Source organism: Passer domesticus, chromosome 10 (assembly GCF_036417665.1).
Source record: "Passer domesticus isolate bPasDom1 chromosome 10, bPasDom1.hap1, whole genome shotgun sequence".
Taxonomy (NCBI): Eukaryota; Metazoa; Chordata; class Aves; order Passeriformes; family Passeridae; genus Passer; species Passer domesticus.
The window spans coordinates 41693031-41718432 of record NC_087483.1 but is presented as its reverse complement, the minus strand read 5'-3'; the positions used below and the strand labels follow the sequence as shown (position 1 = coordinate 41718432).

General features: G+C 48.3%; 1 long non-coding RNA gene across 1 annotated transcript; it reads left to right on the top strand.

Moving 5' to 3' along the window:
- The first annotated feature begins 20301 nt into the window (after window positions 1-20301).
- Window positions 20302-24483, top strand: LOC135308395 (uncharacterized). The gene is made up of 4 exons (XR_010368831.1): window positions 20302-20445; window positions 20575-20647; window positions 20723-20822; window positions 23167-24483. It is a non-coding gene; the product is annotated as an uncharacterized LOC135308395 (long non-coding RNA).
- The last annotated feature ends 919 nt before the right edge of the window (window positions 24484-25402 follow it).

Below are 25402 nucleotides of genomic sequence, written 5' to 3'. Positions count from 1 at the left end.
TCTTTGGTGATTCCATCTGTTCCTGTTGCTGTCATCACTGGGAGATCCTTGGAATTCTGAGTTGTCCTGAAATTCCTTTGTCCTGTTGGGACACACAGAACCTGCAGCTCCCCTCCTGAGGGTTTCTCCTGGTGTCAGGCCAGGCAGGAAAGCTTGGAATGGTCTCCATGTGGTGGTCTCATGTCAGAATTCCCAGCAGTTGTTCATCTCCCTGTTCCTTGAGACTGCCCTGGTGTTCCTGATGACCCAGCAGCTCTGTAGGTGCTGTAATTAATGAGTGAGGAGTTAATTAATTACTCAGACTCTCCCTCTCCACCTTAAGGTGTCTTTGGTGTTTCCATCTGTGCCAGGTCGAGGAGCCCAACCCAGCTCGTGGGTCACTGACCCAAAACTGAGCCAGCAGGAGAAGCTCCACTCCTCCTTCCTTGGAAACTCTTTCCACAAAGGATTTTTTCCCAATTCATGGTTCCTCTTGGAGGGTTTGTGGTGTCTGTATCAGAGCTGCAAACGCTGGAGGAGCAGTTGGGCCACTCTTTTTGGCTTCATCCCAACCCACACCAGTCTCCTGCTGCTTTTCCTGGGGTTTCACCAGAGCTAGGCAGGGAATTCTGTGTGAGCTGCAAGCTGGGCTTTGTGGCTCCTCTGCTCCCTCTGAGCTGCTCTTCCCTGGCTCCTGGTGGAAAGATAGAAATGTCTCCTCCTGGTGTCTCCAGTTTGGAGGTTCCCCAAATTTTGTAGGAATTTTGGATGTCTCATGGTGCTCCTGGGTCACTCCCCAGAGTGGCATGCTCACAACCCAAACGGGGTGGATTAGGAAGGTGCTGTTAAAGGACTCTCAAACCATCTCCAGAAAGGAAATAAAACTGAATTTAACATGCTGAAGTCGGCTGTTTGATGGATATTTAGGGGTTTTTTCACCCAGATTGGTGGTGGCTTGAAGCTCCAAGGGTATTTTGGGACTCTGGATTTGGGGTCAGGTGCTGGCATTTCTTTGTCTCATCCTCACATAGCCAGCTTCTCCTAAGGGAGGGATTATTTGCTCAAAATCAAGTAACTATTAATTCTCAGCTCATTTAGTTTCTTCCTTCCAAACTCCTTTCTTAAAAGATTTATGAACATATTTTTCCAGGGATTCTCCATCTCATCCCGCTCTTGTGCCAGCCTTCCTGAAAAAGCCATGGAGAGGTTGGAGCTGCAGCAGTGGCTGCTGCCAATTTAAAAGCTCAGTCTATTTTAATTTTTTTTTTTCCCCTGCAGCTCCTTCATCTTCTCAGCAGGTCCTAAAGTGTCCAAAATGACCTTGGATCCTGATCCTTGGGATCTGGCACAAGGAATGTTCTGCCAAGTGGTTTTTTTCCTTTATCCTCCCTAAATGACCTTGTAAAATGAGGGATGAGAAATAATCTGAGGAGGAGAGAAAAGATCTCACCCACTTTTCCAAAGGATCTGTGAAGAAAGAATTCCAAGTGGGGAAATGGGTTTTTAGCCCTCCACCCACCTCATGGCACAAATTCTGGGATGTGCTCCTAAATCTCCTTCCTTTGCAATTTGCTGTGGAGGTTGGCAAGGAATTCCCAGTTTTTCACCCGTGGAAAGGGGATGAATCCTTTCAGGAGGGTTCCTGCTCTGCCATGGTCACCTGTCCTGCTCTGGAGGTGGCACCAGCACCAGGATCATTCCCATGGGAATGAGGAAGGGATGAGCAGACTTCAATCCTGCAGCAGAGACCTTCCCTGGTTAAACCACATTCCTGGGCTCCTTTTCCTGGGAACAGCCCTCTTGGAGCCAGTCCTGAGCCTCCAGGTGCCATTTTGGGATAAAAGTTATCATTTTACTCATTTTACAGCAAAATATGAAATATGGGGTGAGAAGCTAGCAGTAATCCCCTGCAGTACATTTGTGAAATAAAGGGGAATTTGTGTGTTTGCAATGAAATAATGGTGATAATATTGAATATTATTAGATATTTACAGATGGGGGGGTGAAGTTATGCCCTGTGGGCCTGGGCATGTGGCCTCAGCCAGGGCCACCTGGATTTTTGAGGGAAAAACCCAAAGAAAAGCTTCACCCTCAGCACGAAGAGGCTCAACTTGAACAAACACCCAAAAGGAAGGAGCAGAAGTATAAATAAACACAAGGGCTGGAATTCCAGGGCTGGAATGCAGGGCAGAAACTGGGACTGGGGGCCTTGGGGTGTCCTGGGGTGGAGGCAGAGGAAGCTGAGTCAAGTGTTCTGCCATGAAAAATCAGCAGTGACACCCAGGGACACCTCCAGGGAGCTGTGACAGTCCCTGGAACAGGAAGGGAGAGAGAAGAAAGGAGGTCCTGGGTGGCATTTTGTGGTGGCAAGGCGAAATTGGCGCCATTAGGCCTAAGATGGCGGATCCCCCTCACGGGGCTGGCGCCATCTTGGCTGATAAAACTGGATGGGGGAATTGGATTAAGAGGGTGTAGGAAGGAGGGTTAGGATTGTGTGACCTCGGAGCTGAGGACAAGGAGACAGCAACCACGGAGGGACTGGGAAAAGGGGATGGAAGCACATGGATGGAGCCTTTTTTCCTGCAACTGCCTTCGCAGCCTGATCTAGAGCGCTCTGATGCAGAGCGCTGGGAATGTGTCCCCTTTCCTGGGGAATGTGTCCCCCCTCCTCAGGAATGCGCTGATGGCAGCGGGCTGCAGCATTTTCCGGAGAACAAAAGCAGATCGTGGGGCTGCAGGGCATTTTCTGCCCCCAAAATCGGGACCTCCCAAGTCAGGGAGCTGGAGGTGGCTGTGCCGAGTTTCAGGTTACTCCGAGCAGAGCCATTAACCTCATCCTGGCTGGAATAGCTGCAGATTGCATTCAGGACTTGCCTTGGAGCAGACGTGACTCATTTCTTGTCTGGCGTGTAGGGAAATCTCCCGGTGCTGCTGCCAATGCTGATGGGAGCAGCACATCCCTGAGGTGGGAATGGGCACTGCCCCCTGCCCTGCCCTGTACCCGCTCCTGCCTGGCACAGCAGCACGCCTTTGCCGAGGTTTGTCTGCTCAGGATGAATTTTGGTGCCCTCTGCCCTGCTCAGGATGAATTTTGGTGCCCTCTGCCCTGCTCAGCAGGTGCTTGGTGCCCTCTGTCCTGATCAGGAGATGCTTGGTGCCCTCTGTCCTCTAAAAGAGGTGTTTTGATGCTCTTTGTCCTTCTCAGGATGAGTTTTGGTGCTCCTTGTCCTGATCAGGAGATGTTTGGTGTTCTCTGTCCTGCTGAGGAGGTGTTTGGTGTTCTCTGTGCTGCTCAGGAGGTGTTCTTGTGCCCTTTGTTCTGTTTTGGTGCTCTTTGTCCTTCTCAGGATGTGATTGATGCTCTTTGTTCTTCTCAGGATGTGTTCGATGCTCTTTGTCCTTTTCGGGATGAATTTGATGCTCTTTGTCCTGCTCATTTTCCATAGCCACAGCAGGGGACGGATGGATGGATGGATGGACGGATGGACAGCTCTCCCTCAGGGCTATGAAAACCCCTTTCCTGCCCAGAGAAGCTGTGGCTGGCCCTGGATCCTGGCAGTGTCCCAGGCCAGGCTGGACAGGGTTTGGAGCAGCCTGGGGCAGTGGAAGGTGTCCTGGACGTAGCAAAGGGATGGAATGGGATGAGATTTAATATTCCATCCCATGTACCAAAATTCCCTTTCTCCACCTCCATTTTTTCAGTTTTGCCCTTCCCTGGCAAACCCGGGACCGTCCCTGAGCAATCAGGGATGTGCCCCTGGGGTGGCACCGCCGCTCTGCCCCTTCCTGTTCGCTTCCACCCCAGCTGTGGCACACCCAGCTCCAGGATCCTCCTCTCCGGAGCTGCCAGAGGCAATTCCATCCCAAACATCACCCCGAGATGCCGATGTGCTGCTGCGGGGACTGGCCCGTGGCTTTTGTCGCCTCGCTGCCTTTGTCCCTCCCGTTGTGACCCCAACATCCCCGAGCTCCGGTCCTCTCCCTCCTGACACGGCCGTGGCTTGGGCAAATCCATCGCAGAGGGTATCAGAGAGATTTTTTTTTTAAATTTTGGGATGCTGCGGGTGGCTCCGGTGGCTTTTTTGGGTGCCTTGCGGGGCCGAGGAGGCGGAGATGTGCTTGGAGCTTGTGATTTGAGTGTGGCGGGGAGGGGGTGCCGGGGGCTGCCAGGGCAGCCCGGGGGGCTCAGCTGGTGTCAGCAGCATTCATGTGCAAAGCAGCGAGCCGGGCTGGATCCCTCTCGCGGGCCAGCCCAGGCTTCTCGGGGATGCTGCACTCTCCGAGCTCGGTTATTAGTTCCAAACGCCGCGGCAGCATCTGCTCTCAACTAGCCCGAAATCGTGTTTAATAACAAGAAAATCTACTGCGGCCAAATCCCTGTTGGGAGGGCTTTAGCCCGAACAAAAGGCCCCGCTAGCCCTGATTTCCATAACAGATGCGGCATGCGATGCATGACAGCCCAGCGCCGGGGAGCGCCTTTATTCCCGCATCTCCATCTGCAAGCCCCGGCCCTTTCATTGCATTAATTACTCTGCCCGGGCTTTGTGTGGCTCGGGAGGAAGGGTTTGTGTTTCATGCTACAATGCCCGTGCTAATGGCTTGGGTTGGGGGCACTTTTTTTTCCTTTTTTTAATTTTTTTTTTTCCTTTTCTAATTTTCATGGTAAAAGGGCGTTCTCCCTCCTCTCCTCCATTTCCCCGCATGTGGCACGGTCGGGGAAACACCAGCGGCTCCCTGCTGTGCCAAACTTCTCCTCACGGGCAGGGCTGGCGCCGGGCACCCCCAGGAGCCACCAGGAATCTGCTCCCTGCCAGTCCGCGGATGATGCTCAGCCAAGCACCCTCGGGATGCTTCCTCTGGTGCAGCCTCAAAATCTCCCCAGCTCCCAGAGCTCTCACCCAGGGCAAAGTCTGTCCTTGGAGTGACCTGGGATGGTGGGTGCCCCTGGAACTAGATGAGCTTTAAGGGCCCTTCCAACCCAAATTTCAAATCTTTTTCCTTTTTCCTTTCTCCTTTCCTTTCTCCTTTCCTTTCCTTTCCTTTCCTTTCCTTTCCTTTCCTTTCCTTTCCTTTCCTTTCCTTTCCTTTCCTTTCCTTTCCTTTCCTTTCCTTTCCTTTTCCTTTCCTTTTCCTTTCCTTTTCCTTTCCTTTTCCTTTCCTTTTCCTTTCCTTTTCCTTTCCTTTTCCTTTCCTTTTCCTTTCCTTTTCCTTTCCTTTTCCTTTCCCTTTCCCTTTCCCTTTCCCTTTCCCTTTCCCTTTCCCTTTCCCTTTCCCTTTCCCTTTCCCTTTCCCTTCTTTTCCTTTCCATCCAGGCTGCCCTCAATCCCCTTTTCCCATCTATTCCTGATTTTTTTCCCATCTATTCCTGATTTTTTTCCCCAATATATTTTGTTTTCTCACCATGACTACAGCTCCAAGCCATCACTTTTTGAAACCCTCACTGGAGGTTTGAGCGTGAGATTTTTGTGCTCCGGGACTGGATCCTTTCCAGCCTTTCCAAGGCATTTCCAAGATGTTCACATTTCCAGCACTCAGGGATATTAAAAGTAATGCTTTTTTTAAATGCAGAAATGGAAGAGGAAAATAACTTTGCAGGGATCATTTGATTCGTTTATACCTGCAGCAGATTAATCCTAACTCTGGTTTTATCTCTCACAGCACGAGCTCAGTGGGATCCCCCCTGCTCCCACTCCCACCCAGCAGGAGAATTCCCAGCTGGTTTGGGTGCTGGAGCTTTTCCAGGGGACAACAGACCTTGGGAAAGCTCTGGAGCAAAGGAAAGCCTGAGGAAATAATTGATGTAGTTGTTCAATCTATATGTGATTCATTCCATATTCGAGATATCCATCCCAGGAAGGTGCTGCAGCATCCCAAAAAAGCGACAACCCTGGGATTTACACCCCGATGACAGCAAGGACAATTCCCCCTACTCTGGTGCACCACCGAAGGAGCAGGACAGAAATGCCAGGAATTCCCAGTTTCCCACCTCGTTTCCCTGCTGAGGTCTCCCAGCACGAGGATTTCACTGGGATAGAGCTCAGCTCTGTCCAAGTGTTTCCCCTGATTTTTTTCCAGCTCCTGGGATGGGAAATCTGTGCAATGCTGGGACCACCCCGGAGCAGGAGCAGTGCCCATCCCTCTCCTGATTATCCCAGCAGCTCCAGAGCACTTGAGAAGGGGTTTTCAAAGGCAGGGAATTTATTCATTCTCCTGAAATTTCGGGAGTGGGGAGATGAAAGGCCATCCCTGGCTGCTGGGGCACTGATGGGAAGAGCTGCAGGATGCTTGGGAAGTTTTCATGGATTTAAATCCTCTCCAACTCATTGTGTTCCCCCAGGCTGGAGAGGAGAGTGGTCAAGGAGCCTCCAGCTGAATTCCTGAGGGGAAGGGGCAGGAGCTGACTGTGGACACAAAGTTCTGGAAGGAATTGGACCACAGAAATTCCTGGTTTTCCACTGAGAAAGAGCAAAAAAGAAGGGGGAAAAAAAGGAAGGAAGCCCTCCAAAAGATCAGCATTAGAAACTTCAAGTTGTTGGTTTGTTTTTTTTTTTTCCTAGACCTTTCTTCCTCTAAGCAGAGGCTCTGAATTTCCAGTAGCAGCTTGCAGAGGGAATTTTTTGCTCCCAGATTTTGCCTTGCCCAGCAGTTCTTGCTGCCTCCCACCTTTCCAGAGGCATCTCCTTCCAGGCCTCTCCCAGGGCTTGGAGCAGCCTGGGCTGTGGGAGCTGTCCCTGCCCAGGACAGGGGGTGGAATTCGGTTTAAGATCCCTCCCACCCCAAGCAGTCTGTGATCCTGAAGGGATTCTGGTGCCATTGGTTGGAAAACAGCTTTTCCAGCTGCATTTTTCACTGGAGCACTGAGGAATCACACTCTGGATGGATCTAAGGGCTGCAATTCCAGGCCTGGAATCCAGGCTCAGCGGTGAGATGGGAACAGGCTTGTCTGAAATGGCATCCCTGAGGAAAAGCAGATGAAAATATTTGCCTTTATCTGGAATTCTCTGGCTGTTGTTACCTTGGGAGCATCTCCAGAGCCAGCTCCAAATGGATAGAAGGAATGAGGGAGCCTTTGGAATAAATTCAGCCCTTCAGTCTTCCTTGCACGTGTGCTGGGAATTTTAACAGCCCGTGCAAAAGCAGCTCCTTCCCCTCTCCCAAGCTCCTTGTGGCACCTTGGCAGCACCAGGAAAAACAGGGATTTCATTTTCTGGGCGTTTTGCAGAGTTCCTTCTGATTTTTCTAGGATTTATTGACAGCTCTGGGTGTTTTCCCTGTGGATTTGTAGCATCACAAGGAAGTCAGCAATGCCTGTGGGATAAACAAAAGAAGGACAGGTTGGGCAGGTCCCTGCTAGGAGAGGTGGGAGAGCTGGAGCGGTGGTTTGGGATTTGGGATGGGCTGAGTGAGCACAGAGATAAATCAGAGCCAGTTGCCCCACTCCCTCTGTAATCTGGTTTTAGGAGCTGCTGAGATGGGGCTTTTCCTCAGCCCCTGATCCCAGCAGAAAGATAATTTCAGAATAATCAGAATAAATTTCAGAATAATCAGAAAGAAAAGCTGATTCTGTGCAATGGCTGCTCCCAATTCAGCATCTGGGATTTTCCAGCAGCTCTTTCCTGTTTTACATTTCTGCTGCAGGAGCAAAACGGAGAAGCGAGGCCTGGCTTTAACCCTAGAACAGAGCTTGGGGTGAGTGAGCAAATCCTTCTCATGACCCACTGGCCAGCCAGGCATTGCCCCGGGAATGTGGTGATGCCTTGAGAGGCTGTCCTGGAGCAGAGGCTGGGCAGAGCTCCAGAATAAAGCAGGGATTGATCCAAGGATCTCCTCCATGGATGCACCTCGGGCAGCAGCAGAGCCCAGCCAGGGCTGCCCCCAGGATGAACCCAAATGGCCCCAAAATGCACGAGCGCTGCCGGGGTCTCTCCCTGGGCTCAGCTCTGCTCCATGTGCACATTGCAGTTCAGTGGCCAACCCCACTGCAGCCCCTGCAGTCCCACCCTGCTTGTTTTTCTCTCTGCAGCCCACGGGCTTTGTGCTCCTGGGCTGGCATTGGGATCATTTGTCCTTGGTGCCCAGCTGGAGCAGGAATTGTTTTGTGTCCCTGCTCTGTGCACAGAGCTCAGCAACCCTTCATGTGCAGCTCAGAACTGCACACTGAAGCAGCACAGAGTCTGAAACATGGAAAAGCTGAACCTGAGGATCAGGGGAGGCTCAGTCCAGGCTGGGATGGAGGGATGTGGCAGCAGCAGCAGCCGGAGCGCAGGTGCCAGCAGCTCCCAGGGCACCTCTTGGCTCCCTTCTCCAGACTCCTGGGGCTTTAATCCCCATCAAATTCCCCGGGATTGTTTGAGCCCGGGGTTATTGCCATGACAACCCCTCCATCAGAGCTGGAGTGGCTTTGGGGACAAAACCTGGGGCAGCGCCTGGGGTGGGGGAGCCCCGGCGCCCGGCACGGCTTGGCCTCGGTCCCTGTGTCCCTTTCCCAGCAGAAAGAGGGAAGCAGCACGTTTCCCTGCGGCCAGATGGGCGCTTTCTTCCATCCCTTGTTTAAAAAGGCTCTGTTTAACATTCCCGGCAGATGAGGCCGGCGTTTCCCCGTGAGTCAGCTCCCAAAGATTAAACAGGGATGGGTGGGACCGGGAGCAGATGCGGGAGAAGTCCCCAGGCAGGGATGGATCCTGGAAAAAGCAGCAGCGGGGTGGCTGCTTGTCCTGGATGCAGCAGGAGCTCCGGGGGAAGCCTCTCTGGGAGGCTGGAGGTGGACGGAATTCATTGCAACAGGAGGAGGCACTGAAATAGGAGAGGGATTTGAAGCAGGAGAATGTATTAAATGGGAAAAATGGAAATAGTTGGATGCGTTCTCGGGAAAATGCATTAACATGGAAAAATACATCGGTGTGTTGAATAGGAAATAAATGAATGGCTCTGCACCTGAGGGGGCTTGGGTCCTGCTGGTTTATGGAAGGTGTCCCTGCCCATCAGTGGGATGGGTTTTAAATCCCTTCCATCCCAAACCATCCCGGGATTCTGGGATTCTACCATGCAAGAACAGCACCAAAACCCCTCTTTGTTTCCTGTGATGCTGAAGATAAAGAGGATTTATACATGTGTTTCAGCCTCAGAGATGTGAAACTCTGACTTTTCCAGAGCTGTGTCTGCTTCCAGCCCGAGCTGGATCCCAGGGATCAAGGGACAGCATTTCCCATCAGGCAGGATCAGGAATAAACCCCAGCACAGCCAGGATTCATGCTCGATGGTAAAACAAACACATCTCGCTGGGTTCATAATCCTAAAATCTCCAGAGAAGTGGATCTCCAGGAATTCGCTGCCCAGGTCTCCCAAAACAAGGACATGGTGGCCAAAGCAGCACATCCCAGGCTGGAATTTTCTCTGGAAATCAGCTCCAAGCCAGGCTCAGTCCCTGAACCAGCACCCCCTCACTCCACATTCCCTTAGGAATTTTCCCCAATTCATCAGGGGAATCTCTGAGGATTTTGAGTTTGTTTTGGAGTTGTGCATCCTCATGAATTAACCATGGGACTGGAACTGTTTGGATGCTGCTAAGTCAGTTGTTAAATGAGAGCTGGAAATTAGAGCTGAGCTGTGTAATTACATTTACAGATCTGCATCTCTGCACAACTTTAATGGGCAGATGTCAGGCACGGGCATGGCCAGGATGCATCTGGCTCTGGAAGCTCCAAAAGGAATTAATCCTGATTTATTTCAGCTCCAGAGCAGGGAAAAGCCATGCTCCTGCTGCAAGAGGTGGTGTCCACATCGCTGGCCTAACAAGGGTCCCAATTTATATTCCTGGGAGGGTGAGGAGTGCCACACCATTGGGTTCAATCAATGGGCTAATAAATGAACTAATGAGCAGCTGAAATTAAAAGCTGATTGATGCTGCTCTGCCGGGCAGGGTGGATTTTCCTTTCCCATTTTTCTGCTCCTTTTCCCCAGCACAGGTAGAAAGGAACTGCTCCAGCTGGGTTTCCTGGTGGGCTGCATTTCCCAGGGATGTGTAGATCATTTTTATCTCTGTGTTTACTCACAGTTCATACAAAAATCAACATTTCTGGGGCAGCCTGGGCGCCTCCACCCCACCAGGCCTGGCTTTGCTGTGTGTGGCCGTGTTCCTGCAGCCCCTGAGTGCATTTGGGAAAACCAGACCCACCCCATCCATGCTTCTCCTTAAACATCCCTTTTCCAGGCACAATCTGCTTGTAAATCAGCAGAGGAGCTGGGGCTCTGCTTCCAGCAGCCTCCCAGAGTCATTCCAGACCTTCAGGGACAGGAGGGGATGATGCAGTGAGGGGGAAAAAAGCCCTTCCAGACTTAATTTACTCCCAACTCCTCCACTGGCAATGCTGGAAGAGGCTTTTCCCACCAGGAGCATCCCTGCTGCTGTGGAAAACCGGGATAAATCCATCTCCTGGTGTGACAGGACAATAAAATCAGTGCCACCAGACCCATCTCCTGGAGGGAACGCAGGTTTTCCTCTCTGTTATCCTTTATTCCAAGATAATGCTGGGTGCCTGGATTAGCAAGGCTGGGCTGTTGGGGGTGAGCCAGGCCTGGGTTGGAGCCTAGCCTGGCTCTGCAGCTTAAAATCAAGCCAAGAAGCTGGATTTGGGGGAAATTCATGAGAAGGTTTCCTGTGGCTCTGGGAAGGGGCCCAGCAGTGACTTTGGATCTCCTTTCCCGCTGGGATCCAGCTTTAATCCCTTCATGGAGGATCAGAGGATGGTTTGGGGTGAAAGGGACCTTTCAAGGTCATTTAGTGCCACAGGCAGTGACATTTCCACCAGCCCAGGTTGCTCCAAGCCCCATCCAACCTGGAATGACAACAGGGAGACACGTCCATCATCCTCATTCATTCCATGGAAACCCTGCCACTGATGGATGGGCAGCAGCTGGCCTGGGAGGGGGGAAAACAGGCAAAAAAAGAAGTTTTCTTAAAAAAGAAATACTTTTGATGTCCTGCTGCTGTTTTACTGCAAGGATTCCTCCAGGTACCTTCCAAATTCCATGGATACACTCTGGGCAGGGAAGACATGGATGTTGACATGGATGTTGATGTGTACAAGTGGGTCAGGAAATACCCAAGTGGTTTTTAAAGGGTTTCTTTGGAAATGACCTTTTCTTGATGATTCCCACCCCGCTGGAGCTCCTGGAGAGGATTGAAATTGAGTCCTCAATATTCATCCCTGTTAAACACAAATATTCACACCCCCCTCTCATTCTGTGGCTCCCAAAAATCCCAGAATCCTTAAGGTTGGAAAACTCTCCCAGATCGTCAAGTCCAACCATTCCCCAGCACTGCCCAGGCCATCACTGCCCTGTGTCCCCAGGTGCCACATCCACATGGATTTTAAATCCCTCCAGGGATGGGGCTTCCAGCACTGCCCTGGGCAGCTCTACCTTTTCCAGGAAGAAATTCCTCCCATCATCCCACCTAAACCTCCCCTGGAGCAACTCAAGGCCGTTCTCTCCTTCCACATTTTTATTTTTATAGACACACAGAGCGTCTATAAATTCACCGCACATCCTTTGAAAGATTGAATCATCAATATTCATCTCTGTTAAACACAAATATTCCCGTCCCTCTCTCCGTCTGCATCCCAAATCCCAGTTTAGCACCAGGAAATGAGCTCCTTGCCGGAGCTCATTGTGCGGGTGCCTAAAAGGAGAAGGTGCTGATCCTCTGATCCATCCTGGGAGCTCAAGGTCGTTAGCAAAGGTCGTCATCAATCGCTGATTAATTAATCAGCCAAGCCATGCACGCAGGCAAAGGTTAACTGAGCACGGCCCAGACAATCCTGCTCTGATTGCACTTAACACCTGCTCTAAACCCAGCCTCGTTAAGCCGGGCCTAATGAAAGCGGAATCTTCGAGCAAGGACAGAGTCAAAGACTCTTCCCTCCTTGCATTTTCCCACCAGGCAAAGCCATTCCAGCAGGAAATGCCTGGGAATAATTAATAATTGCCTGGGATGTTTTAATTGGGTTTTCAAAGCAAACAAACAAACAAACAGATTGCCTGGGAGGGGGCAGGGGCTGATCCGTTTGGGGGATGTGCTGTGGGGTTTCTCCTGAGAATTCCTCTGCTTCCAGCCAGAGAATTCCAGCTGGAATTCCAGCACGTGGAGCGGCTCCGGGATGGTGCCAGGAGCCCATTCCCTGTTTTCTCACAGGTATTCATCACTCCATCAAATAGAATGGCAGGAAAAGTGGAATGGGAATAAAACAGGCACTTAGAATCAATAGCCTTTGGATTTTCCATGGGGTCTGTTTTCCATTGGGGCTGGAAGAGGCTGTGAGGGACACCTCCCACTATCCCAAATTTCTCCAAGCCTTGGACATCCAGGGATGTGGCAGCCACAGCTTCTCTGGGAATCCATCCCTGTCCCTGCCCACCTTCCCAGGGAAGAATTCCTTCCTAATTCCCACTTAAATTTCTCCTCTTTTAGTTCCAAACTCTTCCCCCTCTGTCCACAGCCCCAGAGCCTCCAAATCCCGCCGGGATGGCTCCACTGGGAGCCAGCAGAGCTGTTCTTTCCCTTTCAGTGGGGATTATTTGTCTTCCTTCTTTATTTCACTCCTGCCTAAATGTAATAATCCCTCCCAGAGCCGGGGATTAAAGCCGGGCTGGCAGTGGGACCTCGACAGGAACCAGAGCAGGGAGTGAGCGATGCCAGAGCTCCAGCAAATCCTCCCCACTCGAGACTGGGAGCACCAGACCAGGCAAAACCTTCATGGGAATATCACAGCCAAAAATCCTGCCCTTTCCCAGGGAAAGGCACTTCTGGGTGACCCCTTAAGGCCGGAGTTTCACCGCTCGGAGGAAAAACCTCATTTTCTCCTCTTGTTTTTGCCTTCTAGGAAAAAAAAAAAGGAGAGTTTTGCATAAAAAGACAATAAAATCCAAGATTTCATCATTGCTGGGATAAACGCCCCTGGCTGGGATGTTCTGGTGGGGAGAGCTCAAGGGATTTGCACGTTCCCAGCCTGGCTGTCCGTGGGCAAAGGGCAAAGCCCTGCTCCTGCATGAGCAGGGAGGAGCTGCCTGGCTCAGCCCTGACCTTTGGCTGCTTGCAGGAAAAATCAACCCCAGCCTGGGCTGAATCATCCCATTCCCATCCCGAGGACATCCCAGGATGTGCCCTGCTGGAAGCACGGGGGCAAACCCAGCCTTGAACCTGCAGGAATCTTCTGGGGATGCTGGAAGTTATCCAAACCCACAGATTTTCCTCTGTGTGAGGAAAAATCCCTAACCCTCAATGGTCAAATATTGGAAAGTGAGATGAAATTGAGGAAAATCCATTTTCTTTTCCAGCTTGCTGGTGTCACCATGCACATCCTCACGGATCCTTTGAGTCATCCTACAACCAAACCAAAACCCCACAGAGGTGGATAACAGATTATTGGGATTATATTCCTGCTCTCCCCTATTTCCCAGCTCCAATTTACAACTGCTAATATTCAAAAATAACCCTTAAATTAGAAAAACTCCAACAGGTACAGCAAAGGATTTAATCCTGAATTTGGAGTGGTGCTGGGTGGAAACACCTGCGAATTTTGGCATTCTGCTTTGGGAAAACTCAGGAATTTTTTTCTTCTCCAAACCACTAAAATTTCTGTTTAAAAGTGTTCAAGGATCTGCTGCAGCTTTCCCAGGATAACTCAATTCTCGACCTGGAGAACAGCAGGAACTGGAATTAGGAATTCCACCAGGAATTGAATCCATAATTAATGTGTTTATAATGATCATTGAAAATAAACCTGAGCTCTGCTGTGGTCAAATTGCACTGGCTTTGCTGACAAAAAATGTTTAAATACACCTCAAGCCAGGTTTAGCAGCAGTTAAGCCAGAGAAGGAGGTGTTTAATTCAAATTTTAGGGATGGAAAAGAACTGGAAACACAAAATCCTGCCTGGAAAAAGCTCCTAAGCCTATCCCATGCACCTGAATCCTGTGGGACCTGGAGAAATTCCTCTATTTTTTGGCAGCAGCTTTTCCAGATTTAACCTCCGGCTCAGCCATCAGCAGCTGGGATTTCCACTGAAATTCAGTGTAGGAGTATGAAAGAAATATATATATATATTTATATATTTTTAAAATATTTTATTTATATATTTTTAATATATTTTATTTATATATTTTAATATAGAAATATATTAAAATTGTATACTCTATATTTTATCTAAATATATTAAATATATACGATATATTTCAAAAATATTTCATATATTAATATATTTAAATATATTTCTATTTGGATTTTTATGAAAATACAAAGTTTTAGCCCCAAAGCCATCCCTTTCCATCAGGAGCACCACAGGAAAACCACCATGAGAGATAAATTCAGCTTTTCTCAGCGGAGATTTCTCCCTGTGTGGAATTGCAGGGCCCTGCACGGTGTTATCAGGGCACATTATCCCTGTGGGAAGGCTGGAATTATTTTTGTCAGGTTGTTCCAACCTGTTCATTACCTGGGAGAGAATTTGGGGGAATGTTTCTGCTGCTGCTGAGCAGAACTCTGGATTTATGGATGTAAGAAGAGCATCTGAACAAAAGGAATCGTGAGCTAACATTGCTTTGGTTAAGGAGAGTGATTTATTTTGTGAAATGCTTTTATTCCATTTTTGCCTTCAAGTGGAAATGTTTGTTTTCTATTTCCTGCTATTTTTCCTCCATCATTTTGTCCCATTCTGATGTTTAAATACACGTTTGCAGCTCTGCTGTGATTTCCACCTGGAATGAGCTTCTCCTTGGCCTCCTCCTCTCGAGTGCTGTTCAATCACCAAAAATTGGAGTCTTGGTTAGGAATGAGACGAAATATTTCCATTTTTTAGCAGGGAATTGGCTTCCACCTGCCCTGGAGCTGCAGCAGAGACCTCCAGAGATGTTTTGTTTTGAGAGGGAGGGAGGGTGAAGGATGCAAAAATATTCAGCAGGAGGGATTGATGCGGAGGTGTCGGTGCTGCCCCGAGTGAAGAGCTTTGTTTTCCCTCCTCTCCATCCCCGTGATCCCGACTCCTCTCTCCTCAAGGACAAATCCTCTAATTGTGAGCAGGGAACTGGCGTCACCTCCTCGTTAGGAACCAACTGCAGCTGAAAACACGCCAGGGAAAAAAGGGAAAAAACCAAACAAACAACAAAACCCAAGGATTTTAAGGCTGTAATTTAAAAATGGGAGCGGGTTCTCCACGAGGTGCTGATGTGGAGACATCCCCCCTTGTCAGCATTCCATGAATGGATAAATCTCCCTGAGCAAACAGGGCTGGGAGCTCAAGAAAGGAACATTTCCTTGGATTGTTTCCTTGGAATTCCCTGAACTCCCTTTGTGCTGCTGAAGGAGCCTCCAGCAGGTCCCGGTAATTTGGGAGTTTGGAAGCTCAGCTGGACTGGGAGCAAACAAGGGCTGGGAATTCCTGGGAGCAGTCACACATTTATCTCTGTTTACTGAGGGTTTGGGAGTGCCAGACACCTTTATTCCCAAAAAACCAAATCCAAACAGAGCAGGCCCCCCTGGAGAAGGCTTTGCCTGCTCTGGGAGGTGACCAGGTCAAGATCTGAGTGCCGAGGGTCCTTCAAAACTCCTGGTTCCAGGAAAAGGCAGGATTTCCCCTGGGGAATTCTCACCTCCAGCCTGATCCTGACCTGTGCCTCCCTGCAGGAGGTGCCAGCAGCAGGAGGTGTCCCTGGAATGCCGAGCTGGGGTGGTTATTCCAACCTGGAGCACGAGGATGTGCAAGGATCCCATCAGTGAGGAGGAGATGTTTGGTGGGAAGCAGCCCGAGGGGTGCAGGGGAAGAGCTGCTGGAATTCCTGGGGCTCAGCTCCCATCCCAGAGTGTTTTCCCACTGGGAAGGGGATTTTGGGGAGCCATGCCCGTCCTCCAAGGCAGAACACCCGGGGTGGTGCCATGCCCCTTGTTCACCCCCCATTCCAACGCTTTGTCCTGCAGGAATTTAAAGTTTCCCTTGAAATATAAAATAATTCATTCATCTGCCTAAATGTTTTTCCTGTCCTTTTTTCCATGTGGATGAGCTGGGAATGCTCCCCTGGAGAAGGGAAGGCTCCAGGCAGAGCTCAGAGCCCCTGGCAGGGCCTGCAGGGGCTCCAGGAGAGCTGCAGAGGGACTGGGGACAAGGATGGAGGGACAGGAGCCAGGGAATGGCTCCCACTGCCAGAGGGCAGGCATGGATGGGACATTGGGAACTGGGAATTCCTGGCTGGGATGGGATTGCCAGAGCAGCTGGGGCTGCCCCTGGATCCCTGGCAGTGCCCAAGGCCAGGCTGGAGGAATTTGGGACAGTGAGAGGTGTCCCTGCCATGGCAGGGCAGGATTGGGATGGGATTTAAGCTCCTTTCCAACCCAAACCATTCCATGATTCCACAATTCCATGATTCCATGAATGTTTTGTTTCTCCCGGCTGTGTGGGCTACAGGGGGATATTCAATACAATTGGATAAAAATCCTTTTATAGGAACAAAACCAAAACAGGAATCAGGATAGAAACATGGGAATAGTGGCGTTATTTGGGATGGCTTTTGGTGCCACACCAAGACAACATTATCATTATTATTATTATTATTATTATTATCATTATTATTGTTATTATTATCATCATCATCATCATCATCATCGTCGTCGTCTCCTGGCAATCCCAGAGGTGTCTGGGCTGAGCAATTGTGGATATTTCTCGTTGCCATTAAACAGTGTCGACCCCAAAAGCGCCAAGAATTATTCAGAAAATCCATCTCAAGCCAAGGAGGGCAATTTGAATGTGGAATTATTTCATTGTCACACAAATTTAATGTAAAAACAGCAAAGCTGAGCGGGTTTGCTCTGCTTGGGGCTGTGTAAAGGCTCTTTTTTGTCCCTCTTGGCCCAGCTTGGATGGTTTATTCCAGGGAAAAATGTGATTTTAGCGAAGTTTTGGCTCAGGCTGTGACACCCCTTTTCCTCACACTCCCGTCTCCAGCTCACCAGGAGCAGGCAGCAATTTTTCTGAGGAAGTTCAGCTCTGTTCCCACATCCCTCCCCACTCCTCCTGCTCCAGTTAATTAAGGATTGATTAGCTGTGATCTCTTTGCTTGTGCCTTGTCCCGGAAGCCGTGGCTGGACATGGAGCAACTGCCACCATGGGAGGTCCCCCCACGGGGTGGCCTTTTCCAGGAGGACCCCCCAGGCTTCCCCTGCAATGTGGAATATTTTGGGAGGTCTGTGAACCTCAGCCAGAGCAGCCCTGAGCTCCTTCCTCCTTTAGCCACGGGATAAAATGCGGGAAAATGAGAGAAATAAAGGTTCTCTTTGGGATTTGTGGGTCGGAGGAGCCTCATCTTCCTAGGAAAACCACCAAACTGGTTTGCCAGTGGGATTTTTCAGAGGTGGCAGGGATGAATATTATGGTTCTCTCACCCAGGTGGAGAGTGGGAAAGGTTGCCTGGGAAATTCAGCTTAAATTTGGGCTAAAAATCTCTATTTTTGAGCAAAACCCAGGCCAAAATCACAGGAGAATTGAGTCAGGGTTTCATGATTGAAGGAAAATGCCAGCAGAGCATGCCCAGATCCCAAATCCATCGGATTTTGTTATTCCTGCTCCAACCCCTCCTCAGCAGGGATTCCCACGTGTCCATCCCTCCCAAATCCCAGAGCCCCCTCCCAGCAAAGCATTTCCTTGGAAATGGGCGGCCAGGAAATCAAATCCCCAAAAATCCCAGGCTTTAGGAAGTGGTGGGAGGGAGCTGCTGACCTTTCCCGGGAGCCCAGGCTCGAAGCAGGATTTCGGGACGTTTCAAAGCCAAGCTCCAGCTCTGGCATGGATCATTATTAATCCACTGGGGTCGTTGGGAGACAAATGGAAAAGAGAGACGGGAAAAGAGGGATTAAAGCCCTGTTTGGCAGGGGCACAGGGGTTTATCAGCCCTTCCCAGCTGAGCCAGGCTTGGATTAAACGTGATCTGAGGGAGCAGGGACTCGCTGCAGCCAGGAGCCCCTTCCAGGCTCAGGACAGAGAGATTTCCACCAGGGAGCAGCTGCAAAGGCTTCATCTGAATGAAGGGCCCAGCCACCCCCAGAATGGCAACTAAGGAAACTTAAATATAATGAATATTTACTCATTTTAGTAACTTTTATATTTACTATTTGCTATACATTATAAATAGATAATATATTTTAGTAATATATTTAATAATATATAATTACATAAATATATTAATAAATATTCGTACTAAATAATATTTAATAATGTATCTAATAATTTATATGTAACAATTTGGTAATATATTTACAAAATTATATATAGCATATCTTTTTATATATATGCTATAAATATATATTATTTTATATTAGAATGTAAATAATAAATATATAATCTATTATATATATTATATACACTATATTATATATAATCTATTATATATGATATATAATATATTATATACAATCTATTATATATAATCTATTATATATATTATTTACACTATATTATATATTATATATAATCTATTATATATTATAGATAATATATAATACATAATATATAATATATAATATATAATATATAATATATAATATATAATATATAATATATAATATATAATATATAATATATAATATATAATATATATTAGGATGGGGTTTGGAGCAGCCTGGGACAGTGGAAGGTGTCCCTGCCCAGAGCAGTGGAACAGGATTATCCTGAATGTCCTTCCCAAGCCAAACCATTTGGGATTCTGGAATTCTGTGAGGTTTCCCAGTGACCTCATCCCTGGTGCAACCAGCGCATCCAGGTGGGCAGGGGGATGGGATTGTGCACAGGGATCGTGGATGTGCTTGGCAAAATGGGAATGTTCTCCTTTTTCTCCCAGGAATGGGAATTGGATGTCCCACTGCCAGGCCAGGCACGGCTTTGGAGTCCCAGCCCTGGATCAGCTGAGCCACAACGCTCTGGGAACAGGGATTGATTTTTTGGGATGTGCTGTGCTGGGATGATCCTCGTGGATCCCTTCCAGCTCCAAGTATTCCGTGATCCCAGAGTGGATTTGGGGTCTCTGCACACCTGGGTGGCTCTGGCAAACAATAGAAGGTGGCCCAAAAGCTGGAAAACCTCACAGGAAAGGAAATGACAGCATTCCCACCACGGAGGGCTAAAATAACTCCTGGCAGCAAACATCCTGGAGTGGCTGCACGTGGAAGAAATCATTGTCCTTAGGGGAATTGTTCCCTCCTGGAAGAACTTTGTCCTTAGGGATGATTATTTCCACCTGGAAGAACATTGTCCTCAGGGGAATTGTTCCCACATGGAAGAACTTTGTCCTTAGGGGGAATTCCCACGCTGGATGAATGGAGCTGGTGCCTGGAATGGGATCACCTGGCTCAGGGATCCCTGAGGGGTTGGCAAGAGCCGGAGGTGAATTATGAGCCCTCCCAGCTGGCAGGAATTGTTGTTTATTTTCCCTGAGTGCAGGCTGGGGGGGAATATTTATTGTTTTAGTTTATTTATTTATTGGTGTTTTTATTACTGGCACACAAATCCTGGTCCTGGAGGGATCTGATGGCCCCACAGCTATTCCTATTCCTATTCCTATTCCTATTCCTATTCCTATTCCTATTCCTATTCCTATTCCTATTCCTATTCCTATTCCTATTCCTATTCCTATTCCTATTCCTACTCATCTTCCACCAGTTTACACCTGGAAAAGCAGAGGGCAGAGGTTAATCAGGGAATTAATTAGGGAATGGGTTATTAGTGGTGAGGAGCTGTTGAGGAATGGGGATGGAAACACTTCCAGCAATCCCAGGGTTTTGCATCCAGCCAGGAATTCAGGGAGATTTCCCATGGAAAAGTGATGGTACCATCAGAGAATCTTCCAGGCAGTCCCTGCTGCTTTCCCTCCCTTCCTTGGGATTTATTCCCACCTGGGGAGGGTCTTTCCCATCCTTCCGTGTGCTGGTGGGAATTAATCAGCACTGGGAATTAATCTAAAGCAGTCTTCAAATTAATTAGCTGAGTTCCTTAATCCTGCCCGAGTCCCTGTGCTCCATTGGAATTCCAGGGATGTGCCTCTGGCTGCAGCACAGGTGAAATCTGGGGGGTGACGGATGAAGGAGCAGCTCCTGTGGGGTCTCTGCTTCCCAAATTCCCATAAAACAGGTTCTAAATCCCTGTGCCAGCCCTCCGAGCCCACCTGGCTCCTTTGGAATTCCAGGAATGTCCCTCTGGCTGCTCAGCCCTGGCTGCAGCTCAGGTGAAATGCAGGAAGAGGGGCAGGAATCACATCCCTGGGATCTGTGCTGGTGGGAGTCTCTGCTTCCCAAATTCCTATAAAACAGTTCTAAATTCCCCTGCCAGCCTTTAGGGCACACCTGGCTGCGTTTTCCCAAGGTTTTGCCTGATCCTAGGAAGGCAGAATGATGAGGATTCTGCTCACCACAAGCGTGGTCACTTTATTTAGGGTGATCTCTGACTCCATATAACAGAAAAAATCCATGGAAAAGCTCCTTTTCCTGGGATTTCTGTTTTATACCTCCTGGTTTATAGAGCTGTATTTTAACTCCGCTTTTCCTCCCCTTTTATTTGCCCAGCTATTGTGTTGGTTTATTGTGGGATTATTTTCCATGTGAATTCAATTCTGCCCGGAGGCTTTTCCTCGTCCAGGTATTTCTGTGGCTGTGCCCTGAGGGAAAACTCCCTGCACAAACAAAGATTGATTTATTTAATGATATTTACCAGATTTGCTGCACTGCAAATGTGGGGCTTAAGGATCCTGGAGCTGCCCAATGCTCCCAATAAGGGGAAATCCTGGAATTTCTGCACGGCATTCTAAAGTGAGGTGAGCCAGGAGCTGATGGGAGTGGGATGCTTCAATGGGACAAGGGGGAAATATGAGAAGAATCCTGAGGGCAGGGATGGATGGGAGATTGGGAAGGAATTCCCAGAGCAGCTGGGGCTGCCCCTGGATCCCTGGGAGTGTCCAAGGCCAGGCTGGAGCAGCCTGGGATGGGGGAAGGTGTCCCTGGATGGGTGGAATTTAAGGTCCAGGGGATGACTGGGAACTTAATTCAACCCACATCCTTATTCCAAGAACTGCTGGAGAACTGCTCAGCACCTCCCAGCTGTGTTTTACTGAGCTCTGTCCTTACTGAGCCCTGCTTAAACCCTGACTTGGCTTAAGCAGGGATGAAGCCCCAACACTTGCATTGCCCCAATGGTGTCCCCGAGTCTCAGGCCCTAAACTGAGGCTAAACGGGATGGAATGAGAGTTTCCCCATTTTTTAATCCAGTTTAGCTGGGAAGCTGAGCCCTGACCCTTGGGGTGGGTAAAGCCTCACTCAAAATTGTATTAATTCCACTTTTATTTATGGCCAAAAACCATCTCCTTTTGTCCCTATCCCAGAACCACAAATACAAATTAAAGCTGAGAGTGTTGCCCAGCTCCTCCTGCCTCCCTCAGCACCTGCAGAAATCTCCACAGGTGGCTGAAATCCCGGGTTTTCTGCCCACATGTTGGATTTAAAAAAATTTAATTACTAGCGCACTTCTCTGAGTTTAATGGGATGATGCTGAGCCCTGGGAAATCCAGCACGGGAATGTTCCTCTGCTCCAGGGAGTCTCTGCTCCCACCTGTACCTGCCACAGCTTTTTCCCTAAAAACACCTTCCCACAAATGGCTCCGCTGTTGAAAACCCAATAAATTCCCAAATCTTTCCCATATGCTCAGGGTTGTTGGTGTCACGATTCTCATTTCGTCTCCAGCGTGGATTTATTAACTCTCCTGCTTAATTACTCCTCAGTGAGGCTGGTTCTCCGAGCTCTCCAGAGGCAAGCAAAGCTTTGGGAATGGCCAGCAGCTCTTCCCAGCTGTGCTCCCTGCCCGCTTCCAGATGTGCAAACAAAAGAAATGCTGATGGCAAGGCGCTGTCCTCGCCCAGAGGAAATGAAATAAAATGAAATGAAATTAAAAGCACGTCCTCTTTCCCAAACTTCACCCAGGCCCTTCCATCAGCCAGCACCAAAATCAATATTGGCATTTTAAACCCGGCTTAATTTGAAAGATTCCGGGCTGGATAAAAGATGGAAGCATTTGTGGTGCCATTTGAAGCTGATTTATTTTAATGAGATGCCTACAAGTGCTCCTTGCATCTCGTGAGGATAGCCAAGTGTCAGGATAATGATGCTGCATGCACACGGAGATAATTCCTCAGCTTTCACACCCTCGTGGTGCTGAAATCCCTCTGGAAGGCTGGGAAGAGGAGAAAAACCCCAGGAATTTACGGGGCAGGAAAATCCACCCCGCACCAGGCCTGGATCCCAAATCCCACTCCAGCACCAGAAATGGAAGTGGGAACATAAAACCTGGCAGGGAACCTCGTCAAAACATCAGAAGTGCCTGGGAGAGTCAGGAGCAGCACCCAGAGGAGGAGGGGAGGCAGGGAACGGGGCAGGAGCAGCCCCAAGGGAGCTCGGGGAAATGGGAATTGGCCATCCCATTGGACCCCCAACACGCCCTATAGACTGGCACCCTCTGAAATCCCATTTTGTCCCACCTCATCTGCCTGGAAAGCTCAGTGTTGGGGAAAAGAAGTTGCTGTAATTCTATCCTGTGATTAATTCAAGCTCTCCCAATAAATTATTTATTCTATTTGTTATTAGAAATATCATTTTATTATATAGTTATTATTAATACATAATAAAAATGTAACACATCAATATAAATTGTAAATGTGAATATAAATATGAAAAATGTAAGTATAAAAATATTTAAATATGCTTTAAAATAAAGTGGGGATTTTTGTTTTTTATTTGGTTACAGGCAGGTTATTTTAATAAATAATATAAATAGTATAAGAATGTACATAGAAGTATAGAAATACACAAGAAATATATAAAGATATATAAATATATATTGTATACACTATATATTTTATATTATATATATCATATATATAAAATATAGATATATCCATATATAAAACATGAACATATTAAAATATATTATATTTTATTATTTATTATATTTATAAAATATCTATATAATATGATAAATGTATTATATGCATATAATGGATTTTTATACATTAAATGCATATTATATATTATAGATCTATATATTTTTAAAAAATTATTATTATTATTATTATTTTAATTTATCTGCATGGATTTTTGTCTTCTGGAAGCTCCTGGTGGGGAATTCAAAGCCTGAGGAAGAGGAGTCCCCATCCTTCCCAGGCTGGCAGTGGGTGCAGCCCTGCTGGAGGTCACAGTGCCCTAAACCAGGATATTCCTGCAGGGAAAAAGGATGGAAAAATAATGGAAAATATAATGGAAAAGGATGGAAAAAGATGGAGTTGCCACATGCAAGGGGACAAGGCAGCCCAGCGGCTCCAGGCACAGCCCACCACCGAGCCATCCCTCCGTTTCCATGGATATCTCCCCAAAATCATGGCCAAACAGGGCAATTAGGCCACCACAATACCTCTAATTGCCTGGATTTTTTCCAGCTCTCTCTCCCCACTTTTCCAGGGGGGATTTCCCAGCCCTTTTCCAGCATCCTGCCCCTTCCCAGCTTTTGACAGCTCCCTCCCCACCGGGAGCCCCCGGGACAAATCGCGGAGCTCCAGGTGACAGATGCTGCAATCAACCTGCTCCTAATTAGCCCAGAGCAGGACGCGCTCATTCAGAAAATGTGGATGTTCCCAGCAGGACCAACGTGTGCTGCCTTTAATCCCAGGATTAAATTTCGGGCTCTGGGCCAGGCTTTAATAGCAGCAGCCTGGGATGGCAGCGGAGGACGGAGCGGGAGCGTTCCCGGCGCACCTGAGGATGCTCAGGTGGCTCCACAAGGACAAGGAGGAGCCTCTGGAAGCTCCTGGAGAAAAGCAGGATAACCCCAAAAATCCTGATCCACTGTGGTCTCTGGAAACCCAAAATCAGGGATGGAGGCAGCACATTCCCACCTTTCAAGGGTTTGTGCGGGTTAAAACCTGCTGGAAAAAATTCCTCATTTTGAGCTCGGTTAACCCAGCCCGGGAAAGGGATTGGAAACGGAGCAAGGGGAGGGTGGGAAAAGTGGGAATTTCCACTCTCTCCCATGGTGCCGGGGAGAAAAGGACCTCTTTTCCTAAAGCCTGGCTTTATTGGGATTTTAATGAGCATTTCGGGCCCATTCTCTGCCTGCCTTTGAGGCTGTACAGCTGTCAGGGCATCAAATATTCCAGGCAGCTCATTTGAGTGGAATTTCGGGATTTTTTTACATATTTTTCCAAAGGAGGCTTTCATGATCAGAGTTTAGCATCCCTTTCAAAGAGCTGCGACTTTGGTGACTCCTTGCTGCTTTTCCTGCCGGCACAATTCCTCCGGATTTTAGGCTGGAACATCAAAAACACTCATGGCAACACAGAAAATGCAATTTATTATTAGACAAGGCAGCAATTCAGGGTGTGAATTTATTAAAAATGAAATTTTGCTGGAGTGTTTAACATTCCAGTTCCAAATCCATTACAAAAGCTCTGTGAAATTCTCTTCCCTGCCACATCTCCCTCCTGGATAAGGTGGGAGCAGCCAGGGAAGAGTGACCTTGGGAAATACTGGGGGGTTTTGGAGGGAATTTTTCTGCAGCATGTTTGGGAATGGTTTTGAGGATTTTTCCCCCACCACGGGGTTTGGGATGCACTGCCTGCCTGACTCAGATTCCCTGCTTATTCCTCATAGCTCCAAAGCTGGAGTGCACGGACAAGGAGTATCCCAAATCCATCTGGTACCGTTCTGGTGCTAAAAAATCAAATTAAATTTATAATATGGGGCTTATTCATGGATGAAAAATGAGGTTTCAAGGGAAGACTTCACCTGAGAATTCCCCCAGGAAACGGGGAGCAGGCATGGAGGCAGGGATGTGCTGAGAGGAGCAGGAAAAGCAGGAGCTGTGGAACAATTCCTGGATGCCCAGGGAAAAGAGGGCATTCCCAGCCTGGCACAGCTGGGAATCCTTGGGAAATCCCTGGGAATGACCTGGGGAAGGAGAAGGAATTTGGGATAGGAGAGAAAGGGTGGGCTCCAAACCCCTGTGGCCAATTCCACCTGCGGCCTTCCAAGCCTGAATTTGGGGAATTACCAAAGGAATTACTGGGAAAAGAAATCACCTCCATGGACAAACCTGTGATGGTTGTGAAGCTCCCAGGACGAGGGAGGAGATGAATCTGGCTCCATAGTTCAGAAGGCTGATTTATTATATTATTGATATTATATTTTAAAATTATATATTCAACTCTAGAGAAAAGATTCAGACAGAAAGGTGGGAAAGGAGTGCACAACAAAAACTCGTGACTTCCCAGAGCCTCGACACAGCTGGCTGTGATTGGCCAATAAATAAAAACAATTCACATGGAACCAATGAAAGGACCTCCAACCACATTC